Source organism: Pristiophorus japonicus, chromosome 19 (genome assembly GCF_044704955.1).
Source record: "Pristiophorus japonicus isolate sPriJap1 chromosome 19, sPriJap1.hap1, whole genome shotgun sequence".
Classification (NCBI taxonomy): Eukaryota; Metazoa; Chordata; class Chondrichthyes; family Pristiophoridae; genus Pristiophorus; species Pristiophorus japonicus.
The window spans coordinates 44526479-44551021 of NC_091995.1; the positions used below are offsets into that span (position 1 = coordinate 44526479).

Below are 24543 nucleotides of genomic sequence, written 5' to 3' on the forward strand. Positions count from 1 at the left end.
AATTGCAATATTTTGGTGACAATAAAATGAATTCCAGATTCACACAATGTATGTCAAGTGTCAAGTGGGGATTCCTTCAACATTCTTCCCATTTTGTCTGCCTCTGCCCACTCAGGGAGCAATTCCCCAGAATTTAACTGGAAATGACTCACTTATGTTGTTGAGGAATTTGAAACACTGCTGCTTGACTTGCAGGGCCTGAGCCCAGCTCCGACATTGATGTCTTTGGTGATTGACAACTCATAGTATGAATTCAGGTAGCACTGGTGCCAGTACATTATAACAGTTTGATGACACGCAGACTTTGCATTGCAAGCATTTGTGCATGACCCTTTGAAAACAGGTTGCTCAACAAAATCCTTGAGATGCTGCTGTAAGAACTGCTTGCAACCAGAGGCATCAGAAGTTCATTTCAACCTCAAGTAGAAATTGACAAATGTGATGGTTGGGAATCTAACCCAGGTCAACTGCTTGGAAGGCAACCATGCTTACCACTGCACCACCATCACACAACTGAAAAGCAACTTTGATAAACCGCACAGTAATCCTGCAGCTTTTTCTGAAGCCGTTTTTGTTCCTTCTGATGCAATTCGACAGATTTGATGAAATGTAACATCACATGTAATGCAAGATAGACAGATAAAAGAAAGCATCGAAGGAACCAGCTAAAAATTGCAATATTTTGGTCACAATTAAATGAATTCCAGATTCACACAATGTATGTCAAGTGTCAGCTGGGGATTCCTTCAACATTCTTCCCATCTTGTCTGCCTCTGCCCTCTCAGGGAGCAATTCCCCAGAATTTAACTGGAAATGACTCACTGATGTTGTTAAAGAATTTGGAACACTGCTGCTTGACTTGCAGGACCTGAGCCCAGCTCCGACATTGATGTCTTTGGTCACTGACAGCTCATACTACGAATTCGGGTAGCACTGTCGCCCATACATTATGACAGCTTGATGACACATGGACTTTGCATTGCAAGAATTTGTACATGACCCTTTGAAAACAGGTTGCTCAACAAAATCATTGAGATGTTGCTTTAAGAACTGCTTGCAACCAGAGGATCATTTCATCCTCAAGTAGAAATGACAAACGTGATGGTTGGGAATCGAACCCAGGTCAACTGCTTGAAAGGCAACCATGTTTATCACTGCACCACCATCACACAACTGAAAGCAACTTTGATAAACCGCACAGTAATCCTGCAGCTTTTTCTGAAGCAGTTTTTGTTCCTTCTGATGCAATTCGACAGATTTGATGAAATGTAACATCACATGTAATGCAAGATAGACAGATAAAAGAAAGCATCGAAGGAACCAGCTGAAAATTGCAATATTTTGGTGACAATAAAATTAATTCCAGATTCACACAATGTATGTCAAGTGTCAAGTGGGGATTCCTTCAACATTCTTCCCATTTTGTCTGCCTCTGCCCACTCAGGGAGCAATTCCCCAGAATTTAACTGGAAATGACTCACTGATGTTGTTGAGGAATTTGAAACACTGCTGCTTGACTTGCAGGGCCTGAGCCCAGCTCCGACATTGATGTCTTTGGTGATTGACAACTCATAGTATGAATTCAGGTAGCACTGGTGCCAGCACATTATGACAGTTTGATGACACGCAGACTTTGCATTGCAAGCATTTGTGCATGACCCTTTGAAAACAGGTTGCTCAACAAAATCCTTGAGATGCTGCTGTAAGAACTGCTTGCAACCAGAGGCATCAGAAGTTCATTTCAACCTCAAGTAGAAATTGACAAATGTGATGGCTGGGAATCAAACCCAGGTCAACTGCTTGGAAGGCAACCATGCTTACCACTGCACCACCATCACACAACTGAAAGCAACTTTGATAAACCGCACAGTAATCCTGCAGCTTTTTCTGAAGCCGTTTTTGTTCCTTCTGATGCAATTCGACAGATTTGATGAAATGTAACAACACATGTAATGCAAGATAGACAGATAAAAGAAAGCATCGAAGGAACCAGCTGAAAATTGCAATATTTTGGTGACAATAAAATTAATTCCAGATTCACACAATGTATGTCAAGTGTCCAGTGGGGATTCCTTCAACATTCTTCCCATTTTGTCTGCCTCTGCCCACTCAGGGAGCAATTCCCCAGAATTTAACTGGAAATGACTCACTGATGTTGTTGAGGAATTTGAAACACTGCTGCTTGACTTGCAGGGCCTGAGCCCAGCTCCGACATTGATGTCTTTGGTGATTGACAACTCATAGTATGAATTCAGGTAGCACTGGTGCCAGTACATTATGACAGTTTGATGACACGCAGAATTTGCATTGCAAGCATTTGTGCATGAGCCTTTGAAAACAGGTTGCTCAACAAAATCCTGGAGATGCTGCTGTAAGAACTGCTTGCAACCAGAGGTACATTTCAACCTCAAGTAGAAATTGACAAATGTGATGGCTGGGAATCGAACCCAGGTCAACTGCTTGGAAGGCAACCATGCTTACCACTGCACCACCATGACACAACTGAAAAGCAACTTTGATAAACCGCACAGTAATCCTGCAGCTTTTTCTGAAGCCGTTTTTGTTCCTTCTGATGCAATTCGACAGATTTGATGAAATGTAACATCACATGTAATGCAAGATAGACAGATAAAAGAAAGCATCGAAGGAACCAGCTAAAAATTGTAATATTTTGGTGACAATAAAATTAATTCCAGATTCACACAATGTATGTCAAGTGTCAAGTGGGGATTCCTTCAACATTCTTCCCATTTTGTCTGCCTCTGCCCACTCAGGGAGCAATTCCCCAGAATTTAACTGGAAATGACTCACTGATGTTGTTAAAGAATTTGGAACACTGCTGCTTGACTTGCAGGACCTGAGCCCAGCTCCGACATTGATGTCTTTGGTCACTGACAGCTCATACTACGAATTCGGGTAGCACTGTCGCCCATACATTATGACAGATTGATGACACATGGACTTTGCATTGCAAGAATTTGTACATGACCCTTTGAAAACAGGTTGCTCAACAAAATCCTTGAGATGTTGCTTTAAGAACTGCTTGCAACCAGAGGATCATTTCATCCTCAAGTAGAAATGACAAATGTGATGGTTGGGAATCGAACCCAGGTCAACTGCTTGAAAGGCAACCATGTTTATCACTGCACCACCATCACACAACTGAAAGCAACTTTGATAAACCGCACAGTAATCCTGCAGCTTTTTCTGAAGCAGTTTTTGTTCCTTCTGATGCAATTCGACAGATTTGATGAAATGTAACATCACATGTAATGCAAGATAGACAGATAAAAGAAAGCATCGAAGGAACCAGCTGAAAATTGCAATATTTTGGTGACAATAAAATTAATTCCAGATTCACACAATGTATGTCAAGTGTCAAGTGGGGATTCCTTCAACATTCTTCCCATTTTGTCTGCCTCTGCCCACTCAGGGAGCAATTCCCCAGAATTTAACTGGAAATGACTCACTGATGTTGTTGAGGAATTTGAAACACTGCTGCTTGACTTGCAGGGCCTGAGCCTAGCTCCGACATTGATGTCTTTGGTGATTGACAACTCATAGTATGAATTCAGGTAGCACTGGTGCCAGCACATTATGACAGTTTGATGACACGCAGACTTTGCATTGCAAGCATTTGTGCATGACCCTTTGAAAACAGGTTGCTCAACAAAATCCTTGAGATGCTGCTGTAAGAACTGCTTTCAACCAGAGGCATCAGAAGTTCATTTCAACCTCAAGTAGAAATTGACAAATGTGATGGCTGGGAATCAAACCCAGGTCAACTGCTTGGAAGGCAACCATGCTTACCACTGCACCACCATCACACAACTGAAAGCAACTTTGATAAACCGCACAGTAATCCTGCAGCTTTTTCTGAAGCCGTTTTTGTTCCTTCTGATGCAATTCGACAGATTTGATGAAATGTAACATCACATGTAATGCAAGATAGACAGATAAAAGAAAGCATCGAAGGAACCAGCTGAAAATTGCAATATTTTGGTGACAATAAAATTAATTCCAGATTCACACAATGTATGTCAAGTGTCCAGTGGGGATTCCTTCAACATTCTTCCCATTTTGTCTGCCTCTGCCCACTCAGGGAGCAATTCCCCAGAATTTAACTGGAAATGACTCACTGATGTTGTTGAGGAATTTGAAACACTGCTGCTTGACTTGCAGGGCCTGAGCCCAGCTCCGACATTGATGTCTTTGGTGATTGACAACTCATAGTATGAATTCAGGTAGCACTGGTGCCAGCACATTATGACAGTTTGATGACACGCAGACTTTGCATTGCAAGCATTTGTGCATGACCCTTTGAAAACAGGTTGCTCAACAAAATCCTTGAGATGCTGCTGTAAGAACTGCTTGCAACCAGAGGCATCAGAAGTTCATTTCAACCTCAAGTAGAAATTGACAAATGTGATGGCTGGGAATCAAACCCAGGTCAACTGCTTGGAAGGCAACCATGCTTACCACTGCACCACCATCACACAACTGAAAAGCAACTTTGATAAACCGCACAGTAATCCTGCAGCTTTTTCTGAAGCCGTTTTTGTTCCTTCTGATGCAATTCGACAGATTTGATGAAATGTAACATCACATGTAATGCAAGACAGACAGATAAAAGAAAGCATCGAAGGAACCAGCTAAAAATTGCAATATTTTGGTCACAATTAAATGAATTCCAGATTCACACAATGTATGTCAAGTGTCAACTGGGGATTCCTTCAACATTCTTCCCATCTTGTCTGCCTCTGCCCTCTCAGAGAGCAATTCCCCAGAATTTAACTGGAAATGACTCACTGATGTTGTTAAAGAATTTGGAACACTGCTGCTTGACTTGCAGGACCTGAGCCCAGCTCCGACATTGATGTCTTTGGTCACTGACAGCTCATACTACGAATTCGGGTAGCACTGTCGCCCATACATTATGACAGATTGATGACACATGGACTTTGCATTGCAAGAATTTGTACATGACCCTTTGAAAACAGGTTGCTCAACAAAATACTTGAGATGTTGCTATAAGAACTGCTTTCAACCAGAGGATCATTTCATCCTCAATTAAAAATGACAAATGTGATGGCTGCGAATCGAGCCCAGGTCAACTGCTTGAAAGGCAACCATGCTTACCACTGCACCACCAACAAACAACTGCAAACCAACTTTGATAAACCGCACAGTAATCCTGCAGCTTTTTCTGAAGCAGTTTTTGTTCCTTCTGATGCAATTCGACAGATTTGATGAAATGTAACATCACATGTAATGCAAGATAGACAGATAAAAGAAAGCATCGAAGGAACCAGCTAAAAATTGCAATATTTTGGTGACAATAAAATGAATTCCAGATTCACACAATGTATGTCAAGTGTCAAGTGGGGATTCCTTCAACATTCTTCCCATTTTGTCTGCCTCTGCCCACTCAGGGAGCAATTCCCCAGAATTTAACTGGAAATGACTCACTTATGTTGTTGAGGAATTTGAAACACTGCTGCTTGACTTGCAGGGCCTGAGCCCAGCTCCGACATTGATGTCTTTGGTGATTGACAACTCATAGTATGAATTCAGGTAGCACTGGTGCCAGTACATTATAACAGTTTGATGACACGCAGACTTTGCATTGCAAGCATTTGTGCATGACCCTTTGAAAACAGGTTGCTCAACAAAATCCTTGAGATGCTGCTGTAAGAACTGCTTGCAACCAGAGGCATCAGAAGTTCATTTCAACCTCAAGTAGAAATTGACAAATGTGATGGTTGGGAATCTAACCCAGGTCAACTGCTTGGAAGGCAACCATGCTTACCACTGCACCACCATCACACAACTGAAAAGCAACTTTGATAAACCGCACAGTAATCCTGCAGCTTTTTCTGAAGCCGTTTTTGTTCCTTCTGATGCAATTCGACAGATTTGATGAAATGTAACATCACATGTAATGCAAGATAGACAGATAAAAGAAAGCATCGAAGGAACCAGCTAAAAATTGCAATATTTTGGTCACAATTAAATGAATTCCAGATTCACACAATGTATGTCAAGTGTCAGCTGGGGATTCCTTCAACATTCTTCCCATCTTGTCTGCCTCTGCCCTCTCAGGGAGCAATTCCCCAGAATTTAACTGGAAATGACTCACTGATGTTGTTAAAGAATTTGGAACACTGCTGCTTGACTTGCAGGACCTGAGCCCAGCTCCGACATTGATGTCTTTGGTCACTGACAGCTCATACTACGAATTCGGGTAGCACTGTCGCCCATACATTATGACAGATTGATGACACATGGACTTTGCATTGCAAGAATTTGTACATGACCCTTTGAAAACAGGTTGCTCAACAAAATCATTGAGATGTTGCTTTAAGAACTGCTTGCAACCAGAGGATCATTTCATCCTCAAGTAGAAATGACAAACGTGATGGTTGGGAATCGAACCCAGGTCAACTGCTTGAAAGGCAACCATGTTTATCACTGCACCACCATCACACAACTGAAAGCAACTTTGATAAACCGCACAGTAATCCTGCAGCTTTTTCTGAAGCAGTTTTTGTTCCTTCTGATGCAATTCGACAGATTTGATGAAATGTAACATCACATGTAATGCAAGATAGACAGATAAAAGAAAGCATCGAAGGAACCAGCTGAAAATTGCAATATTTTGGTGACAATAAAATTAATTCCAGATTCACACAATGTATGTCAAGTGTCAAGTGGGGATTCCTTCAACATTCTTCCCATTTTGTCTGCCTCTGCCCACTCAGGGAGCAATTCCCCAGAATTTAACTGGAAATGACTCACTGATGTTGTTGAGGAATTTGAAACACTGCTGCTTGACTTGCAGGGCCTGAGCCCAGCTCCGACATTGATGTCTTTGGTGATTGACAACTCATAGTATGAATTCAGGTAGCACTGGTGCCAGCACATTATGACAGTTTGATGACACGCAGACTTTGCATTGCAAGCATTTGTGCATGACCCTTTGAAAACAGGTTGCTCAACAAAATCCTTGAGATGCTGCTGTAAGAACTGCTTGCAACCAGAGGCATCAGAAGTTCATTTCAACCTCAAGTAGAAATTGACAAATGTGATGGCTGGGAATCAAACCCAGGTCAACTGCTTGGAAGGCAACCATGCTTACCACTGCACCACCATCACACAACTGAAAGCAACTTTGATAAACCGCACAGTAATCCTGCAGCTTTTTCTGAAGCCGTTTTTGTTCCTTCTGATGCAATTCGACAGATTTGATGAAATGTAACATCACATGTAATGCAAGATAGACAGATAAAAGAAAGCATCGAAGGAACCAGCTGAAAATTGCAATATTTTGGTGACAATAAAATTAATTCCAGATTCACACAATGTATGTCAAGTGTCCAGTGGGGATTCCTTCAACATTCTTCCCATTTTGTCTGCCTCTGCCCACTCAGGGAGCAATTCCCCAGAATTTAACTGGAAATGACTCACTGATGTTGTTGAGGAATTTGAAACACTGCTGCTTGACTTGCAGGGCCTGAGCCCAGCTCCGACATTGATGTCTTTGGTGATTGACAACTCATAGTATGAATTCAGGTAGCACTGGTGCCAGCACATTATGACAGTTTGATGACACGCAGACTTTGCATTGCAAGCATTTGTGCATGACCCTTTGAAAACAGGTTGCTCAACAAAATCCTTGAGATGCTGCTGTAAGAACTGCTTGCAACCAGAGGCATCAGAAGTTCATTTCAACCTCAAGTAGAAATTGACAAATGTGATGGCTGGGAATCAAACCCAGGTCAACTGCTTGGAAGGCAACCATGCTTACCACTGCACCACCATCACACAACTGAAAGCAACTTTGATAAACCGCACAGTAATCCTGCAGCTTTTTCTGAAGCCGTTTTTGTTCCTTCTGATGCAATTCGACAGATTTGATGAAATGTAACAACACATGTAATGCAAGATAGACAGATAAAAGAAAGCATCGAAGGAACCAGCTGAAAATTGCAATATTTTGGTGACAATAAAATTAATTCCAGATTCACACAATGTATGTCAAGTGTCCAGTGGGGATTCCTTCAACATTCTTCCCATTTTGTCTGCCTCTGCCCACTCAGGGAGCAATTCCCCAGAATTTAACTGGAAATGACTCACTGATGTTGTTGAGGAATTTGAAACACTGCTGCTTGACTTGCAGGGCCTGAGCCCAGCTCCGACATTGATGTCTTTGGTGATTGACAACTCATAGTATGAATTCAGGTAGCACTGGTGCCAGTACATTATGACAGTTTGATGACACGCAGAATTTGCATTGCAAGCATTTGTGCATGAGCCTTTGAAAACAGGTTGCTCAACAAAATCCTGGAGATGCTGCTGTAAGAACTGCTTGCAACCAGAGGTACATTTCAACCTCAAGTAGAAATTGACAAATGTGATGGCTGGGAATCGAACCCAGGTCAACTGCTTGGAAGGCAACCATGCTTACCACTGCACCACCATGACACAACTGAAAAGCAACTTTGATAAACCGCACAGTAATCCTGCAGCTTTTTCTGAAGCCGTTTTTGTTCCTTCTGATGCAATTCGACAGATTTGATGAAATGTAACATCACATGTAATGCAAGATAGACAGATAAAAGAAAGCATCGAAGGAACCAGCTAAAAATTGTAATATTTTGGTGACAATAAAATTAATTCCAGATTCACACAATGTATGTCAAGTGTCAAGTGGGGATTCCTTCAACATTCTTCCCATTTTGTCTGCCTCTGCCCACTCAGGGAGCAATTCCCCAGAATTTAACTGGAAATGACTCACTGATGTTGTTAAAGAATTTGGAACACTGCTGCTTGACTTGCAGGACCTGAGCCCAGCTCCGACATTGATGTCTTTGGTCACTGACAGCTCATACTACGAATTCGGGTAGCACTGTCGCCCATACATTATGACAGATTGATGACACATGGACTTTGCATTGCAAGAATTTGTACATGACCCTTTGAAAACAGGTTGCTCAACAAAATCCTTGAGATGTTGCTTTAAGAACTGCTTGCAACCAGAGGATCATTTCATCCTCAAGTAGAAATGACAAATGTGATGGTTGGGAATCGAACCCAGGTCAACTGCTTGAAAGGCAACCATGTTTATCACTGCACCACCATCACACAACTGAAAGCAACTTTGATAAACCGCACAGTAATCCTGCAGCTTTTTCTGAAGCAGTTTTTGTTCCTTCTGATGCAATTCGACAGATTTGATGAAATGTAACATCACATGTAATGCAAGATAGACAGATAAAAGAAAGCATCGAAGGAACCAGCTGAAAATTGCAATATTTTGGTGACAATAAAATTAATTCCAGATTCACACAATGTATGTCAAGTGTCAAGTGGGGATTCCTTCAACATTCTTCCCATTTTGTCTGCCTCTGCCCACTCAGGGAGCAATTCCCCAGAATTTAACTGGAAATGACTCACTGATGTTGTTGAGGAATTTGAAACACTGCTGCTTGACTTGCAGGGCCTGAGCCTAGCTCCGACATTGATGTCTTTGGTGATTGACAACTCATAGTATGAATTCAGGTAGCACTGGTGCCAGCACATTATGACAGTTTGATGACACGCAGACTTTGCATTGCAAGCATTTGTGCATGACCCTTTGAAAACAGGTTGCTCAACAAAATCCTTGAGATGCTGCTGTAAGAACTGCTTTCAACCAGAGGCATCAGAAGTTCATTTCAACCTCAAGTAGAAATTGACAAATGTGATGGCTGGGAATCAAACCCAGGTCAACTGCTTGGAAGGCAACCATGCTTACCACTGCACCACCATCACACAACTGAAAGCAACTTTGATAAACCGCACAGTAATCCTGCAGCTTTTTCTGAAGCCGTTTTTGTTCCTTCTGATGCAATTCGACAGATTTGATGAAATGTAACATCACATGTAATGCAAGATAGACAGATAAAAGAAAGCATCGAAGGAACCAGCTGAAAATTGCAATATTTTGGTGACAATAAAATTAATTCCAGATTCACACAATGTATGTCAAGTGTCCAGTGGGGATTCCTTCAACATTCTTCCCATTTTGTCTGCCTCTGCCCACTCAGGGAGCAATTCCCCAGAATTTAACTGGAAATGACTCACTGATGTTGTTGAGGAATTTGAAACACTGCTGCTTGACTTGCAGGGCCTGAGCCCAGCTCCGACATTGATGTCTTTGGTGATTGACAACTCATAGTATGAATTCAGGTAGCACTGGTGCCAGCACATTATGACAGTTTGATGACACGCAGACTTTGCATTGCAAGCATTTGTGCATGACCCTTTGAAAACAGGTTGCTCAACAAAATCCTTGAGATGCTGCTGTAAGAACTGCTTGCAACCAGAGGCATCAGAAGTTCATTTCAACCTCAAGTAGAAATTGACAAATGTGATGGCTGGGAATCAAACCCAGGTCAACTGCTTGGAAGGCAACCATGCTTACCACTGCACCACCATCACACAACTGAAAAGCAACTTTGATAAACCGCACAGTAATCCTGCAGCTTTTTCTGAAGCCGTTTTTGTTCCTTCTGATGCAATTCGACAGATTTGATGAAATGTAACATCACATGTAATGCAAGACAGACAGATAAAAGAAAGCATCGAAGGAACCAGCTAAAAATTGCAATATTTTGGTCACAATTAAATGAATTCCAGATTCACACAATGTATGTCAAGTGTCAACTGGGGATTCCTTCAACATTCTTCCCATCTTGTCTGCCTCTGCCCTCTCAGAGAGCAATTCCCCAGAATTTAACTGGAAATGACTCACTGATGTTGTTAAAGAATTTGGAACACTGCTGCTTGACTTGCAGGACCTGAGCCCAGCTCCGACATTGATGTCTTTGGTCACTGACAGCTCATACTACGAATTCGGGTAGCACTGTCGCCCATACATTATGACAGATTGATGACACATGGACTTTGCATTGCAAGAATTTGTACATGACCCTTTGAAAACAGGTTGCTCAACAAAATACTTGAGATGTTGCTATAAGAACTGCTTTCAACCAGAGGATCATTTCATCCTCAATTAAAAATGACAAATGTGATGGCTGCGAATCGAGCCCAGGTCAACTGCTTGAAAGGCAACCATGCTTACCACTGCACCACCAACAAACAACTGCAAACCAACTTTGATAAACCGCACAGTAATCCTGCAGCTTTTTCTGAAGCAGTTTTTGTTCCTTCTGATGCAATTCGACAGATTTGATGAAATGTAACATCACATGTAATGCAAGATAGACAGATAAAAGAAAGCATCGAAGGAACCAGCTAAAAATTGCAATATTTTGGTGACAATAAAATGAATTCCAGATTCACACAATGTATGTCAAGTGTCAAGTGGGGATTCCTTCAACATTCTTCCCATTTTGTCTGCCTCTGCCCACTCAGGGAGCAATTCCCCAGAATTTAACTGGAAATGACTCACTTATGTTGTTGAGGAATTTGAAACACTGCTGCTTGACTTGCAGGGCCTGAGCCCAGCTCCGACATTGATGTCTTTGGTGATTGACAACTCATAGTATGAATTCAGGTAGCACTGGTGCCAGTACATTATAACAGTTTGATGACACGCAGACTTTGCATTGCAAGCATTTGTGCATGACCCTTTGAAAACAGGTTGCTCAACAAAATCCTTGAGATGCTGCTGTAAGAACTGCTTGCAACCAGAGGCATCAGAAGTTCATTTCAACCTCAAGTAGAAATTGACAAATGTGATGGTTGGGAATCTAACCCAGGTCAACTGCTTGGAAGGCAACCATGCTTACCACTGCACCACCATCACACAACTGAAAAGCAACTTTGATAAACCGCACAGTAATCCTGCAGCTTTTTCTGAAGCCGTTTTTGTTCCTTCTGATGCAATTCGACAGATTTGATGAAATGTAACATCACATGTAATGCAAGATAGACAGATAAAAGAAAGCATCGAAGGAACCAGCTAAAAATTGCAATATTTTGGTCACAATTAAATGAATTCCAGATTCACACAATGTATGTCAAGTGTCAGCTGGGGATTCCTTCAACATTCTTCCCATCTTGTCTGCCTCTGCCCTCTCAGGGAGCAATTCCCCAGAATTTAACTGGAAATGACTCACTGATGTTGTTAAAGAATTTGGAACACTGCTGCTTGACTTGCAGGACCTGAGCCCAGCTCCGACATTGATGTCTTTGGTCACTGACAGCTCATACTACGAATTCGGGTAGCACTGTCGCCCATACATTATGACAGATTGATGACACATGGACTTTGCATTGCAAGAATTTGTACATGACCCTTTGAAAACAGGTTGCTCAACAAAATCATTGAGATGTTGCTTTAAGAACTGCTTGCAACCAGAGGATCATTTCATCCTCAAGTAGAAATGACAAACGTGATGGTTGGGAATCGAACCCAGGTCAACTGCTTGAAAGGCAACCATGTTTATCACTGCACCACCATCACACAACTGAAAGCAACTTTGATAAACCGCACAGTAATCCTGCAGCTTTTTCTGAAGCAGTTTTTGTTCCTTCTGATGCAATTCGACAGATTTGATGAAATGTAACATCACATGTAATGCAAGATAGACAGATAAAAGAAAGCATCGAAGGAACCAGCTGAAAATTGCAATATTTTGGTGACAATAAAATTAATTCCAGATTCACACAATGTATGTCAAGTGTCAAGTGGGGATTCCTTCAACATTCTTCCCATTTTGTCTGCCTCTGCCCACTCAGGGAGCAATTCCCCAGAATTTAACTGGAAATGACTCACTGATGTTGTTGAGGAATTTGAAACACTGCTGCTTGACTTGCAGGGCCTGAGCCCAGCTCCGACATTGATGTCTTTGGTGATTGACAACTCATAGTATGAATTCAGGTAGCACTGGTGCCAGCACATTATGACAGTTTGATGACACGCAGACTTTGCATTGCAAGCATTTGTGCATGACCCTTTGAAAACAGGTTGCTCAACAAAATCCTTGAGATGCTGCTGTAAGAACTGCTTGCAACCAGAGGCATCAGAAGTTCATTTCAACCTCAAGTAGAAATTGACAAATGTGATGGCTGGGAATCAAACCCAGGTCAACTGCTTGGAAGGCAACCATGCTTACCACTGCACCACCATCACACAACTGAAAGCAACTTTGATAAACCGCACAGTAATCCTGCAGCTTTTTCTGAAGCCGTTTTTGTTCCTTCTGATGCAATTCGACAGATTTGATGAAATGTAACATCACATGTAATGCAAGATAGACAGATAAAAGAAAGCATCGAAGGAACCAGCTGAAAATTGCAATATTTTGGTGACAATAAAATTAATTCCAGATTCACACAATGTATGTCAAGTGTCCAGTGGGGATTCCTTCAACATTCTTCCCATTTTGTCTGCCTCTGCCCACTCAGGGAGCAATTCCCCAGAATTTAACTGGAAATGACTCACTGATGTTGTTGAGGAATTTGAAACACTGCTGCTTGACTTGCAGGGCCTGAGCCCAGCTCCGACATTGATGTCTTTGGTGATTGACAACTCATAGTATGAATTCAGGTAGCACTGGTGCCAGTACATTATGACAGTTTGATGACACGCAGACTTTGCATTGCAAGCATTTGTGCATGACCCTTTGAAAACAGGTTGCTCAACAAAATCCTTGAGATGCTGCTGTAAGAACTGCTTGCAACCAGAGGCATCAGAAGTTCATTTCAACCTCAAGTAGAAATTGACAAATGTGATGGCTGGGAATCAAACCCAGGTCAACTGCTTGGAAGGCAACCATGCTTACCACTGCACCACCATCACACAACTGAAAAGCAACTTTGATAAACCGCACAGTAATCCTGCAGCTTTTTCTGAAGCCGTTTTTGTTCCTTCTGATGCAATTCGACAGATTTGATGAAATGTAACATCACATGTAATGCAAGGTAGACAGATAAAAGAAAGCATCGAAGGAACCAGCTAAAAATTGCAATTTTTTGGTCACAATTAAATGAATTCCAGATTCACACAATGTATGTCAAGTGTCAGCTGGGGATTCCTTCAACATTCTTCCCATCTTGTCTGCCTCTGCCCTCTCAGCGAGCAATTCCCCAGAATTTAACTGGAAATGACTCACTGATGTTGTTAAAGAATTTGGAACACTGCTGCTTGACTTGCAGGACCTGAGCCCAGCTCCGACATTGATGTCTTTGGTGATTGACAACTCATAGTATGAATTCAGGTCGCACTGGTGCCAGTACATTATGACAGTTTGATGACACGCAGAATTTGCATTGCAAGCATTTGTGCATGAGCCTTTGAAAACAGGTTGCTCAACAAAATCCTGGAGATGCTGCTGTAAGAACTGCTTGCAACCAGAGGTACATTTCAACCTCAAGTAGAAATTGACAAATGTGATGGCTGGGAATCGAACCCAGGTCAACTGCTTGGAAGGCAACCATGCTTACCACTGCACCACCATCACACAACTGAAAAGCAACTTCGATAAACCGCACAGTAATCCTGCAGCTTTTTCTGAAGCCGTTTTTGTTCCTTCTGATGCAATTCGACAGATTTGATGAAATGTAACATCACATGTAATGCAAGATAGACAGATAAAAGAAAGCATCGAAGGAACCAGCTAAAAATTGTAATATTTTGGTGACAATAAAATTAATTCCAGATTCACACAATGTATGTCAAGTGTCAAGTGGGGATTCCTTCAACATTCTTCCCATTTTGTCTGCCTCTGCCCACTCAGGGAGCAATTCCCCAGAATTTAACTGGAAATGACTCACTGATGTTGTTGAGGAATTTGAAACACTGCTGCTTGACTTGCAGGGCCTGAGCCCAGCTCCGACATTGATGTCTTTGGTGATTGACAACTCATAGTATGAATTCAGGTAGCACTGGTGCCAGCACATTATGACAGTTTGATGACACGCAGACTTTGCATTGCAAGCATTTGTGCATGACCCTTTGAAAACAGGTTGCTCAACAAAATCCTTGAGATGCTGCTGTAAGAACTGCTTGCAACCAGAGGCATCAGAAGTTCATTTCAACCTCAAGTAGAAATTGACAAATGTGATGGCTGGGAATCAAACCCAGGTCAACTGCTTGGAAGGCAACCATGCTTACCACTGCACCACCATCACACAACTGAAAAGCAACTTTGATAAACCGCACAGTAATCCTGCAGCTTTTTCTGAAGCCGTTTTTGTTCCTTCTGATGCAATTCGACAGATTTAATGAAAGGTAACATCACATGTAATGCAAGATAGACAGATAAAAGAAAGCATCGAAGGAACCAGCTAAAAATTGCAATTTTTTGGTCACAATTAAATGAATTCCAGATTCACACAATGTATGTCAAGTGTCAGCTGGGGATTCCTTCAACATTCTTCCCATCTTGTCTGCCTCTGCCCTCTCAGAGAGCAATTCCCCAGAATTTAACTGGAAATGACTCACTGATGTTGTTAAAGAATTTGGAACACTGCTGCTTGACTTGCAGGACCTGAGCCCAGCTCCGACATTGATGTCTTTGGTCACTGACAGCTCATACTACGAATTCGGGTAGCACTGTCGCCCATACATTATGACAGATTGATGACACATGGACTTTGCATTGCAAGAATTTGTACATGACCCTTTGAAAACAGGTTGCTCAACAAAATCCTTGAGATGTTGCTTTAAGAACTGCTTGCAACCAGAGGATCATTTCATCCTCAAGTAGAAATGACAAATGTGATGGTTGGGAATCGAACCCAGGTCAACTGCTTGAAAGGCAACCATGTTTATCACTGCACCACCATCACACAACTGAAAGCAACTTTGATAAACCGCACAGTAATCCTGCAGCTTTTTCTGAAGCAGTTTTTGTTCCTTCTGATGCAATTCGACAGATTTGATGAAATGTAACATCACATGTAATGCAAGATAGACAGATAAAAGAAAGCATCGAAGGAACCAGCTGAAAATTGCAATATTTTGGTGACAATAAAATTAATTCCAGATTCACACAATGTATGTCAAGTGTCAAGTGGGGATTCCTTCAACATTCTTCCCATTTTGTCTGCCTCTGCCCACTCAGGGAGCAATTCCCCAGAATTTAACTGGAAATGACTCACTGATGTTGTTGAGGAATTTGAAACACTGCTGCTTGACTTGCAGGGCCTGAGCCTAGCTCCGACATTGATGTCTTTGGTGATTGACAACTCATAGTATGAATTCAGGTAGCACTGGTGCCAGCACATTATGACAGTTTGATGACACGCAGACTTTGCATTGCAAGCATTTGTGCATGACCCTTTGAAAACAGGTTGCTCAACAAAATCCTTGAGATGCTGCTGTAAGAACTGCTTGCAACCAGAGGCATCAGAAGTTCATTTCAACCTCAAGTAGAAATTGACAAATGTGATGGCTGGGAATCAAACCCAGGTCAACTGCTTGGAAGGCAACCATGCTTACCACTGCACCACCATCACACAACTGAAAAGCAACTTCGATAAACCGCACAGTAATCCTGCAGCTTTTTCTGAAGCCGTTTTTGTTCCTTCTGATGCAATTCGATAGATTTGATGAAATGTAACATCACATGTAATGCAAGATAGACAGATAAAAGAAAGCATCGAAGGAACCAGCTAAAAATTGCAATATTTTGGTGACAATTAAATGAATTCCAGATTCACACAATGTATGTCAAGTGTCAGCTGGGGATTCCTTCAACATTCTTCCCATCTTGTCTGCCTCTGCCCTCTCAGAGAGCAATTCCCCAGAATTTAACTGGAAATGACTCACTGATGTTGTTAAAGAATTTGGAACACTGCTGCTTGACTTGCAGGACCTGAGCCCAGCTCCGACATTGATGTCTTTGGTCACTGACAGCTCATACTACGAATTCGGGTAGCACTGTCGCCCATACATTATGACAGATTGATGACACATGGACTTTGCATTGCAAGAATTTGTACATGACCCTTTGAAAACAGGTTGCTCAACAAAATCCTTGAGATGTTGCTTTAAGAACTGCTTGCAACCAGAGGATCATTTCATGCTCAAGCAGAAATGACAAATGTGATGGTTGGGAATCGAACCCAGGTCAACTGCTTGGAAGGCAACCATGTTTACCACTGCACCACCATCACACAACTGAAAGCAAGTTTGATAAACCGCACAGTAATCCTGCAGCTTTTTCTGAAGCAGTTTTTGTTCCTTCTGATGCAATTCGACAGATTTGATGAAATGTAACATCACATGTAATGCAAGATAGACAGATAAAAGAAAGCATCGAAGGAACCAGCTGAAAATTGCAATATTTTGGTGACAATAAAATTAATTCCAGATTCACACAATGTATGTCAAGTGTCAAGTGGGGATTCCTTCAACATTCTTCCCATTTTGTCTGCCTCTGCCCACTCAGGGAGCAATTCCCCAGAATTTAACTGGAAATGACTCACTGATGTTGTTGAGGAATTTGAAACACTGCTGCTTGACTTGCAGGGCCTGAGCCCAGCTCCGACATTGATGTCTTTGGTGATTGACAACTCATAGTATGAATTCAGGTAGCACTGGTGCCAGCACATTATGACAGTTTGATGACACGCAGACTTTGCATTGCAAGCATTTGTGCATGACCCTTTGAAAACAGGTTGCTCAACAAAATCCTTGAGATGCTGCTGTAAGAACTGCTTGCAACCAGAGGCATCAGAAGTTCATTTCAACCTCAAGTAGAAATTGACAAATGTGATGGCTGGGAATCGAACCCAGGTCAACTGCTTGGAAGGCAACCATGCTTACCACTGCACCACCATCACACAACTGAAAGCAACTTTGATAAACCGCACAGTAATCCTGCAGCTTTTTCTGAAGCCGTTTTTGTTCCTTCTGATGCAATTCGACAGATTTGATGAAATGTAACATCACATGTAATGCAAGATAGACAGATAAAAGAAAGCATCGAAGGAACCAGCTGAAAATTGCAATATTTTGGTGACAATAAAATTAATTCCAGATTCACACAATGTATGTCAAGTGTCCAGTGGGGATTCCTTCAACATTCTTCCCATTTTGTCTGCCTCTGCCCACTCAGGGAGCAATTCCCCAGAATTTAACTGGAAATGACTCACTGATGTTGTTGAGGAATTTGAAACACTGCTGCTTGACTTGCAGGGCCTGAGCCCAGCTCCGACATTGATGTCTTTGGTGATTGACAACTCATAGTATGAATTCAGGTAGCACTGGTGCCAGTACATTATGACAGTTTGATGACACGCAGACTTTGCATTGCAAGCATTTGTGCATGACCCTTTGAAAACAGGTTGCTCAACAAAATCCTTGAGATGCTGCTGTAAGAACTGCTTGCAACCAGAGGCATCAGAAGTTCATTTCAACCTCAAGTAGAAATTGACAAATGTGATGGCTGGGAATCAAACCCAGGTCAACTGCTTGGAAGGCAACCATGCTTACCACTGCACCACCATCACACAACTGAAAAGCAACTTTGATAAACCGCACAGTAATCCTGCAGCTTTTTCTGAAGCCGTTTTTGTTCCTTCTGATGCAATTCGACAGATTTGATGAAATGTAACATCACATGTAATGCAAGGTAGACAGATAAAAGAAAGCATCGAAGGAACCAGCTAAAAATTGCAATTTTTTGGTCACAATTAAATGAATTCCAGATTCACACAATGTATGTCAAGTGTCAGCTGGGGATTCTTTCAACATTCTTCCCATCTTGTCTGCCTCTGCCCTCTCAGCGAGCAATTCCCCAGAATTTAACTGGAAATGACTCACTGATGTTGTTAAAGAATTTGGAACACTGCTGCTTGACTTGCAGGACCTGAGCCCAGCTCCGACATTGATGTCTTTGGTGATTGACAACTCATAGTATGAATTCAGGTAGCACTGGTGCCAGTACATTATGACAGTTTGATGACACGCAGAATTTGCATTGCAAGCATTTGTGCATGAGCCTTTGAAAACAGGTTGCTCAACAAAATCCTGGAGATGCTGCTGTAAGAACTGCTTGCAACCAGAGGTACATTTCAACCTCAAGTAGAAATTGACAAATGTGATGGCTGGGAATCGAACCCAGGTCAACTGCTTGGAAGGCAACCATGCTTACCACTGCACCACCATCACACAACTGAAAAGCAACTTTGATAAACCGCACAGTAATCCTGCAGCTTTTTCTGAAGCCGTTTTTGTTCCTTCTGATGCAATTCGACAGATTTGATGAAATGTAACATCACATGTAATGCAAGATAGACAGATAAAAGAAAGCATCGAAGGAACCAGCTAAAAATTGTAATATTTTGGTCACAATAAAATTAATTCCAGATTCACACAATGTATGTCAAGTGTCAAGTGGGGATTCCTTCAACATTCTTCCCATTTTGTCTGCCTCTGCCCACTCAGGGAGCAATTCCCCAGAATTTAACTGGAAATGACTCACTGATGTTGTTGAGGAATTTGAAACACTGCTGCTTGACTTGCAGGGCCTGAGCCCAGCTCCGACATTGATGTCTTTGGTGATTGACAACTCATAGTATGAATTCAGGTAGCACTGGTGCCAGTACATTATGACAGTTTGATGACACGCAGACTTTGCATTGCAAGCATTTGTGCATGACCCTTTGAAAACAGGTTGCTCAACAAAATCCTTGAGATGCTGCTGTAAGAACTGCTTGCAACCAGAGGCATCAGAAGTTCATTTCAACCTCAAGTAGAAATTGACAAATGTGATGGCTGGGAATCAAACCCAGGTCAACTGCTTGGAAGGCAACCATGCTTACCACTGCACCACCATCACACAACTGAAAAGCAACTTTGATAAACCGCACAGTAATCCTGCAGCTTTTTCTGAAGCCGTTTTTGTTCCTTCTGATGCAATTCGACAGATTTAATGAAAGGTAACATCACATGTAATGCAAGATAGACAGATAAAAGAAAGCATCGAAGGAACCAGCTAAAAATTGCAATTTTTTGGTCACAATTAAATGAATTCCAGATTCACACAATGTATGTCAAGTGTCAGCTGGGGATTCCTTCAACATTCTTCCCATCTTGTCTGCCTCTGCCCTCTCAGAGAGCAATTCCCCAGAATTTAACTGGAAATGACTCACTGATGTTGTTAAAGAATTTGGAACACTGCTGCTTGACTTGCAGGACCTGAGCCCAGCTCCGACATTGATGTCTTTGGTCACTGACAGCTCATACTACGAATTCGGGTAGCACTGTCGCCCATACATTATGACAGATTGATGACACATGGACTTTGCATTGCAAGAATTTGTACATGACCCTTTGAAAACAGGTTGCTCAACAAAATCCTTGAGATGTTGCTTTAAGAACTGCTTGCAACCAGAGGATCATTTCATCCTCAAGTAGAAATGACAAATGTGATGGTTGGGAATCGAACCCAGGTCAACTGCTTGAACGGCAACCATGTTTATCACTGCACCACCATCACACAACTGAAAGCAACTTTGATAAACCGCACAGTAATCCTGCAGCTTTTTCTGAAGCCGTTTTTGTTCCTTCTGATGCAATTCGACAGATTTGATGAAATGTAACATCACATGTAATGCAAGATAGACAGATAAAAGAAAGCATCGAAGGAACCAGCTGAAAATTGCAATATTTTGGTGACAATAAAATTAATTCCAGATTCACACAATGTATGTCAAGTGTCCAGTGGGGATTCCTTCAACATTCTTCCCATTTTGTCTGCCTCTGCCCACTCAGGGAGCAATTCCCCAGAATTTAACTGGAAATGACTCACTGATGTTGTTGAGGAATTTGAAACACTGCTGCTTGACTTGCAGGGCCTGAGCCCAGCTCCGACATTGATGTCTTTGGTGATTGACAACTCATAGTATGAATTCAGGTAGCACTGGTGCCAGTACATTATGACAGTTTGATGACACGCAGACTTTGCATTGCAAGCATTTGTGCATGACCCTTTGAAAACAGGTTGCTCAACAAAATCCTTGAGATGCTGCTGTAAGAACTGCTTGCAACCAGAGGCATCAGAAGTTCATTTCAACCTCAAGTAGAAATTGACAAATGTGATGGCTGGGAATCAAACCCAGGTCAACTGCTTGGAAGGCAACCATGCTTACCACTGCACCACCATCACACAACTGAAAAGCAACTTTGATAAACCGCACAGTAATCCTGCAGCTTTTTCTGAAGCCGTTTTTGTTCCTTCTGATGCAATTCGACAGATTTGATGAAATGTAACATCACATGTAATGCAAGGTAGACAGATAAAAGAAAGCATCGAAGGAACCAGCTAAAAATTGCAATTTTTTGGTCACAATTAAATGAATTCCAGATTCACACAATGTATGTCAAGTGTCAGCTGGGGATTCCTTCAACATTCTTCCCATCTTGTCTGCCTCTGCCCTCTCAGCGAGCAATTCCCCAGAATTTAACTGGAAATGACTCACTGATGTTGTTAAAGAATTTGGAACACTGCTGCTTGACTTGCAGGACCTGAGCCCAGCTCCGACATTGATGTCTTTGGTGATTGACAACTCATAGTATGAATTCAGGTAGCACTGGTGCCAGTACATTATGACAGTTTGATGACACGCAGAATTTGCATTGCAAGCATTTGTGCATGAGCCTTTGAAAACAGGTTGCTCAACAAAATCCTGGAGATGCTGCTGTAAGAACTGCTTGCAACCAGAGGTACATTTCAACCTCAAGTAGAAATTGACAAATGTGATGGCTGGGAATCGAACCCAGGTCAACTGCTTGGAAGGCAACCATGCTTACCACTGCACCACCATCACACAACTGAAAAGCAACTTTGATAAACCGCACAGTAATCCTGCAGCTTTTTCTGAAGCCGTTTTTGTTCCTTCTGATGCAATTCGACAGATTTGATGAAATGTAACATCACATGTAATGCAAGATAGACAGATAAAAGAAAGCATCGAAGGAACCAGCTAAAAATTGTAATATTTTGGTCACAATAAAATTAATTCCAGATTCACACAATGTATGTCAAGTGTCAAGTGGGGATTCCTTCAACATTCTTCCCATTTTGTCTGCCTCTGCCCACTCAGGGAGCAATTCCCCAGAATTTAACTGGAAATGACTCACTGATGTTGTTGAGGAATTTGAAACACTGCTGCTTGACTTGCAGGGCCTGAGCCCAGCTCCGACATTGATGTCTTTGGTGATTGACAACTCATAGTATGAATTCAGGTAGCACTGGTGCCAGTACATTATGACAGTTTGATGACACGCAGACTTTGCATTGCAAGCATTTGTGCATGACCCTTTGAAAACAGGTTGCTCAACAAAATCCTTGAGATGCTGCTGTAAGAACTGCTTGCAACCAGAGGCATCAGAAGTTCATTTCAACCTCAAGTAGAAATTGACAAATGTGATGGCTGGGAATCAAACCCAGGTCAACTGCTTGGAAGGCAACCATGCTTACCACTGCACCACCATCACACAACTGAAAAGCAACTTTGATAAACCGCACAGTAATCCTGCAGCTTTTTCTGAAGCCGTTTTTGTTCCTTCTGATGCAATTCGACAGATTTAATGAAAGGTAACATCACATGTAATGCAAGATAGACAGATAAAAGAAAGCATCGAAGGAACCAGCTAAAAATTGCAATTTTTTGGTCACAATTAAATGAATTCCAGATTCACACAATGTATGTCAAGTGTCAGCTGGGGATTCCTTCAACATTCTTCCCATCTTGTCTGCCTCTGCCCTCTCAGAGAGCAATTCCCCAGAATTTAACTGGAAATGACTCACTGATGTTGTTGAGGAATTTGAAACACTGCTGCTTGACTTGCAGGGCCTGAGCCCAGCTCCGACATTGATGTCTTTGGTGATTGACAACTCATAGTATGAATTCAGGTAGCACTGGTGCCAGTACATTATGACAGTTTGATGACACGCAGACGTTGCATTGCAAGCATTTGTGCATGACCCTTTGAAAACAGGTTGCTCAACAAAATCCTTGAGATGCTGCTGTAAGAACTGCTTTCAACCAGAGGCATCAGAAGTTCATTTCAACCTCAAGTAGAAATTGACAAATGTGATGGCTGGGAATCAAACCCAGGTCAACTGCTTGGAAGGCAACTATGCTTACCACTGCACCACCATCACACAACTGAAAGCAACTTTGATAAACCGCACAGTAATCCTGCAGCTTTTTCTGAAGCCGTTTTTGTTCCTTCTGATGCAATTCGACAGATTTGATGAAATGTAACATCACATGTAATGCAAGATAGACAGATAAAAGAAAGCATCGAAGGAACCAGCTGAAAATTGCAATATTTTGGTGACAATAAAATTAATTCCAGATTCACACAATGTATGTCAAGTGTCCAGTGGGGATTCCTTCAACATTCTTCCCATTTTGTCTGCCTCTGCCCACTCAGGGAGCAATTCCCCAGAATTTAACTGGAAATGACTCACTGATGTTGTTGAGGAATTTGAAACACTGCTGCTTGACTTGCAGGGCCTGAGCCCAGCTCCGACATTGATGTCTTTGGTGATTGACAACTCATAGTATGAATTCAGGTAGCACTGGTGCCAGCACATTATGACAGTTTGATGACACGCAGACTTTGCATTGCAAGCATTTGTGCATGACCCTTTGAAAACAGGTTGCTCAACAAAATCCTTGAGATGCTGCTGTAAGAACTGCTTGCAACCAGAGGCATCAGAAGTTCATTTCAACCTCAAGTAGAAATTGACAAATGTGATGGCTGGGAATCAAACCCAGGTCAACTGCTTGGAAGGCAACCATGCTTACCACTGCACCACCATCACACAACTGAAAAGCAACTTTGATAAACCGCACAGTAATCCTGCAGCTTTTTCTGAAGCCGTTTTTGTTCCTTCTGATGCAATTCGACAGATTTGATGAAATGTAACATCACATGTAATGCAAGACAGACAGATAAAAGAAAGCATCGAAGGAACCAGCTAAAAATTGCAATATTTTGGTCACAATTAAATGAATTCCAGATTCACACAATGTATGTCAAGTGTCAGCTGGGGATTCCTTCAACATTCTTCCCATCTTGTCTGCCTCTGCCCTCTCAGAGAGCAATTCCCCAGAATTTAACTGGAAATGACTCACTGATGTTGTTAAAGAATTTGGAACACTGCTGCTTGACTTGCAGGACCTGAGCCCAGCTCCGACATTGATGTCTTTGGTCATTGACAGCTCATACTACGAATTCGGGTAGCACTGTCGCCCATACATTATGACAGATTGATGACACATGGACTTTGCATTGCAAGAATTTGTACATGACCCTTTGAAAACAGGTTGCTCAACAAAATACTTGAGATGTTGCTATAAGAACTGCTTTCAACCAGAGGATCATTTCATCCTCAATTAAAAATGACAAATGTGATGGCTGCGAATCGAGCCCAGGTCAACTGCTTGGAAGGCAACCATGCTTACCACTGCACCACCAACAAACAACTGCAAACCAACTTTGATAAACCGCACAGTAATCCTGCAGCTTTTTCTGAAGCAGTTTTTGTTCCTTCTGATGCAATTCGA

General features: G+C 41.9%; 27 non-coding genes across 27 annotated transcripts; all 27 read right to left on the reverse strand.

The window, feature by feature from the left end:
* Positions 1 to 1766: 1766 nt before the first annotated feature.
* trnag-ucc (transfer RNA glycine (anticodon UCC)) lies at positions 1767 to 1838 on the reverse strand. Its single transcript has one exon. It is a non-coding gene; the product is annotated as a tRNA-Gly (tRNA).
* A 588-nt stretch (positions 1839 to 2426) lies between these two features.
* Positions 2427 to 2498, reverse strand: trnag-ucc (transfer RNA glycine (anticodon UCC)). The gene has a single exon. It is a non-coding gene; the product is annotated as a tRNA-Gly (tRNA).
* A 588-nt stretch (positions 2499 to 3086) lies between these two features.
* trnae-uuc (transfer RNA glutamic acid (anticodon UUC)) lies at positions 3087 to 3158 on the reverse strand. Its single transcript has one exon. It is a non-coding gene; the product is annotated as a tRNA-Glu (tRNA).
* Positions 3159 to 3755: 597 nt separating this feature from the next.
* Positions 3756 to 3827, reverse strand: trnag-ucc (transfer RNA glycine (anticodon UCC)). The gene has a single exon. It is a non-coding gene; the product is annotated as a tRNA-Gly (tRNA).
* A 597-nt stretch (positions 3828 to 4424) lies between these two features.
* trnag-ucc (transfer RNA glycine (anticodon UCC)) lies at positions 4425 to 4496 on the reverse strand. Its single transcript has one exon. It is a non-coding gene; the product is annotated as a tRNA-Gly (tRNA).
* Positions 4497 to 7083: 2587 nt separating this feature from the next.
* On the reverse strand, positions 7084 to 7155 carry trnag-ucc (transfer RNA glycine (anticodon UCC)). Its single transcript has one exon. It is a non-coding gene; the product is annotated as a tRNA-Gly (tRNA).
* Positions 7156 to 7752: 597 nt separating this feature from the next.
* trnag-ucc (transfer RNA glycine (anticodon UCC)) lies at positions 7753 to 7824 on the reverse strand. Its single transcript has one exon. It is a non-coding gene; the product is annotated as a tRNA-Gly (tRNA).
* Positions 7825 to 8412: 588 nt separating this feature from the next.
* Positions 8413 to 8484, reverse strand: trnag-ucc (transfer RNA glycine (anticodon UCC)). Its single transcript has one exon. It is a non-coding gene; the product is annotated as a tRNA-Gly (tRNA).
* A 588-nt stretch (positions 8485 to 9072) lies between these two features.
* trnae-uuc (transfer RNA glutamic acid (anticodon UUC)) lies at positions 9073 to 9144 on the reverse strand. The gene has a single exon. It is a non-coding gene; the product is annotated as a tRNA-Glu (tRNA).
* Positions 9145 to 9741: 597 nt separating this feature from the next.
* Positions 9742 to 9813, reverse strand: trnag-ucc (transfer RNA glycine (anticodon UCC)). Its single transcript has one exon. It is a non-coding gene; the product is annotated as a tRNA-Gly (tRNA).
* Positions 9814 to 10410: 597 nt separating this feature from the next.
* Positions 10411 to 10482, reverse strand: trnag-ucc (transfer RNA glycine (anticodon UCC)). Its single transcript has one exon. It is a non-coding gene; the product is annotated as a tRNA-Gly (tRNA).
* Positions 10483 to 13069: 2587 nt separating this feature from the next.
* trnag-ucc (transfer RNA glycine (anticodon UCC)) lies at positions 13070 to 13141 on the reverse strand. Its single transcript has one exon. It is a non-coding gene; the product is annotated as a tRNA-Gly (tRNA).
* Positions 13142 to 13738: 597 nt separating this feature from the next.
* trnag-ucc (transfer RNA glycine (anticodon UCC)) lies at positions 13739 to 13810 on the reverse strand. Its single transcript has one exon. It is a non-coding gene; the product is annotated as a tRNA-Gly (tRNA).
* Positions 13811 to 14399: 589 nt separating this feature from the next.
* trnag-ucc (transfer RNA glycine (anticodon UCC)) lies at positions 14400 to 14471 on the reverse strand. The gene has a single exon. It is a non-coding gene; the product is annotated as a tRNA-Gly (tRNA).
* A 598-nt stretch (positions 14472 to 15069) lies between these two features.
* On the reverse strand, positions 15070 to 15141 carry trnag-ucc (transfer RNA glycine (anticodon UCC)). The gene has a single exon. It is a non-coding gene; the product is annotated as a tRNA-Gly (tRNA).
* Positions 15142 to 15729: 588 nt separating this feature from the next.
* Positions 15730 to 15801, reverse strand: trnae-uuc (transfer RNA glutamic acid (anticodon UUC)). The gene has a single exon. It is a non-coding gene; the product is annotated as a tRNA-Glu (tRNA).
* A 597-nt stretch (positions 15802 to 16398) lies between these two features.
* Positions 16399 to 16470, reverse strand: trnag-ucc (transfer RNA glycine (anticodon UCC)). Its single transcript has one exon. It is a non-coding gene; the product is annotated as a tRNA-Gly (tRNA).
* A 588-nt stretch (positions 16471 to 17058) lies between these two features.
* Positions 17059 to 17130, reverse strand: trnag-ucc (transfer RNA glycine (anticodon UCC)). The gene has a single exon. It is a non-coding gene; the product is annotated as a tRNA-Gly (tRNA).
* A 597-nt stretch (positions 17131 to 17727) lies between these two features.
* trnag-ucc (transfer RNA glycine (anticodon UCC)) lies at positions 17728 to 17799 on the reverse strand. The gene has a single exon. It is a non-coding gene; the product is annotated as a tRNA-Gly (tRNA).
* Positions 17800 to 18396: 597 nt separating this feature from the next.
* On the reverse strand, positions 18397 to 18468 carry trnag-ucc (transfer RNA glycine (anticodon UCC)). The gene has a single exon. It is a non-coding gene; the product is annotated as a tRNA-Gly (tRNA).
* Positions 18469 to 19057: 589 nt separating this feature from the next.
* On the reverse strand, positions 19058 to 19129 carry trnag-ucc (transfer RNA glycine (anticodon UCC)). The gene has a single exon. It is a non-coding gene; the product is annotated as a tRNA-Gly (tRNA).
* A 598-nt stretch (positions 19130 to 19727) lies between these two features.
* On the reverse strand, positions 19728 to 19799 carry trnag-ucc (transfer RNA glycine (anticodon UCC)). The gene has a single exon. It is a non-coding gene; the product is annotated as a tRNA-Gly (tRNA).
* Positions 19800 to 21056: 1257 nt separating this feature from the next.
* On the reverse strand, positions 21057 to 21128 carry trnag-ucc (transfer RNA glycine (anticodon UCC)). The gene has a single exon. It is a non-coding gene; the product is annotated as a tRNA-Gly (tRNA).
* A 589-nt stretch (positions 21129 to 21717) lies between these two features.
* On the reverse strand, positions 21718 to 21789 carry trnag-ucc (transfer RNA glycine (anticodon UCC)). Its single transcript has one exon. It is a non-coding gene; the product is annotated as a tRNA-Gly (tRNA).
* Positions 21790 to 22387: 598 nt separating this feature from the next.
* trnag-ucc (transfer RNA glycine (anticodon UCC)) lies at positions 22388 to 22459 on the reverse strand. The gene has a single exon. It is a non-coding gene; the product is annotated as a tRNA-Gly (tRNA).
* Positions 22460 to 23057: 598 nt separating this feature from the next.
* Positions 23058 to 23129, reverse strand: trnag-ucc (transfer RNA glycine (anticodon UCC)). The gene has a single exon. It is a non-coding gene; the product is annotated as a tRNA-Gly (tRNA).
* A 597-nt stretch (positions 23130 to 23726) lies between these two features.
* trnag-ucc (transfer RNA glycine (anticodon UCC)) lies at positions 23727 to 23798 on the reverse strand. Its single transcript has one exon. It is a non-coding gene; the product is annotated as a tRNA-Gly (tRNA).
* Between the last annotated feature and the right edge of the window lie 745 nt (positions 23799 to 24543).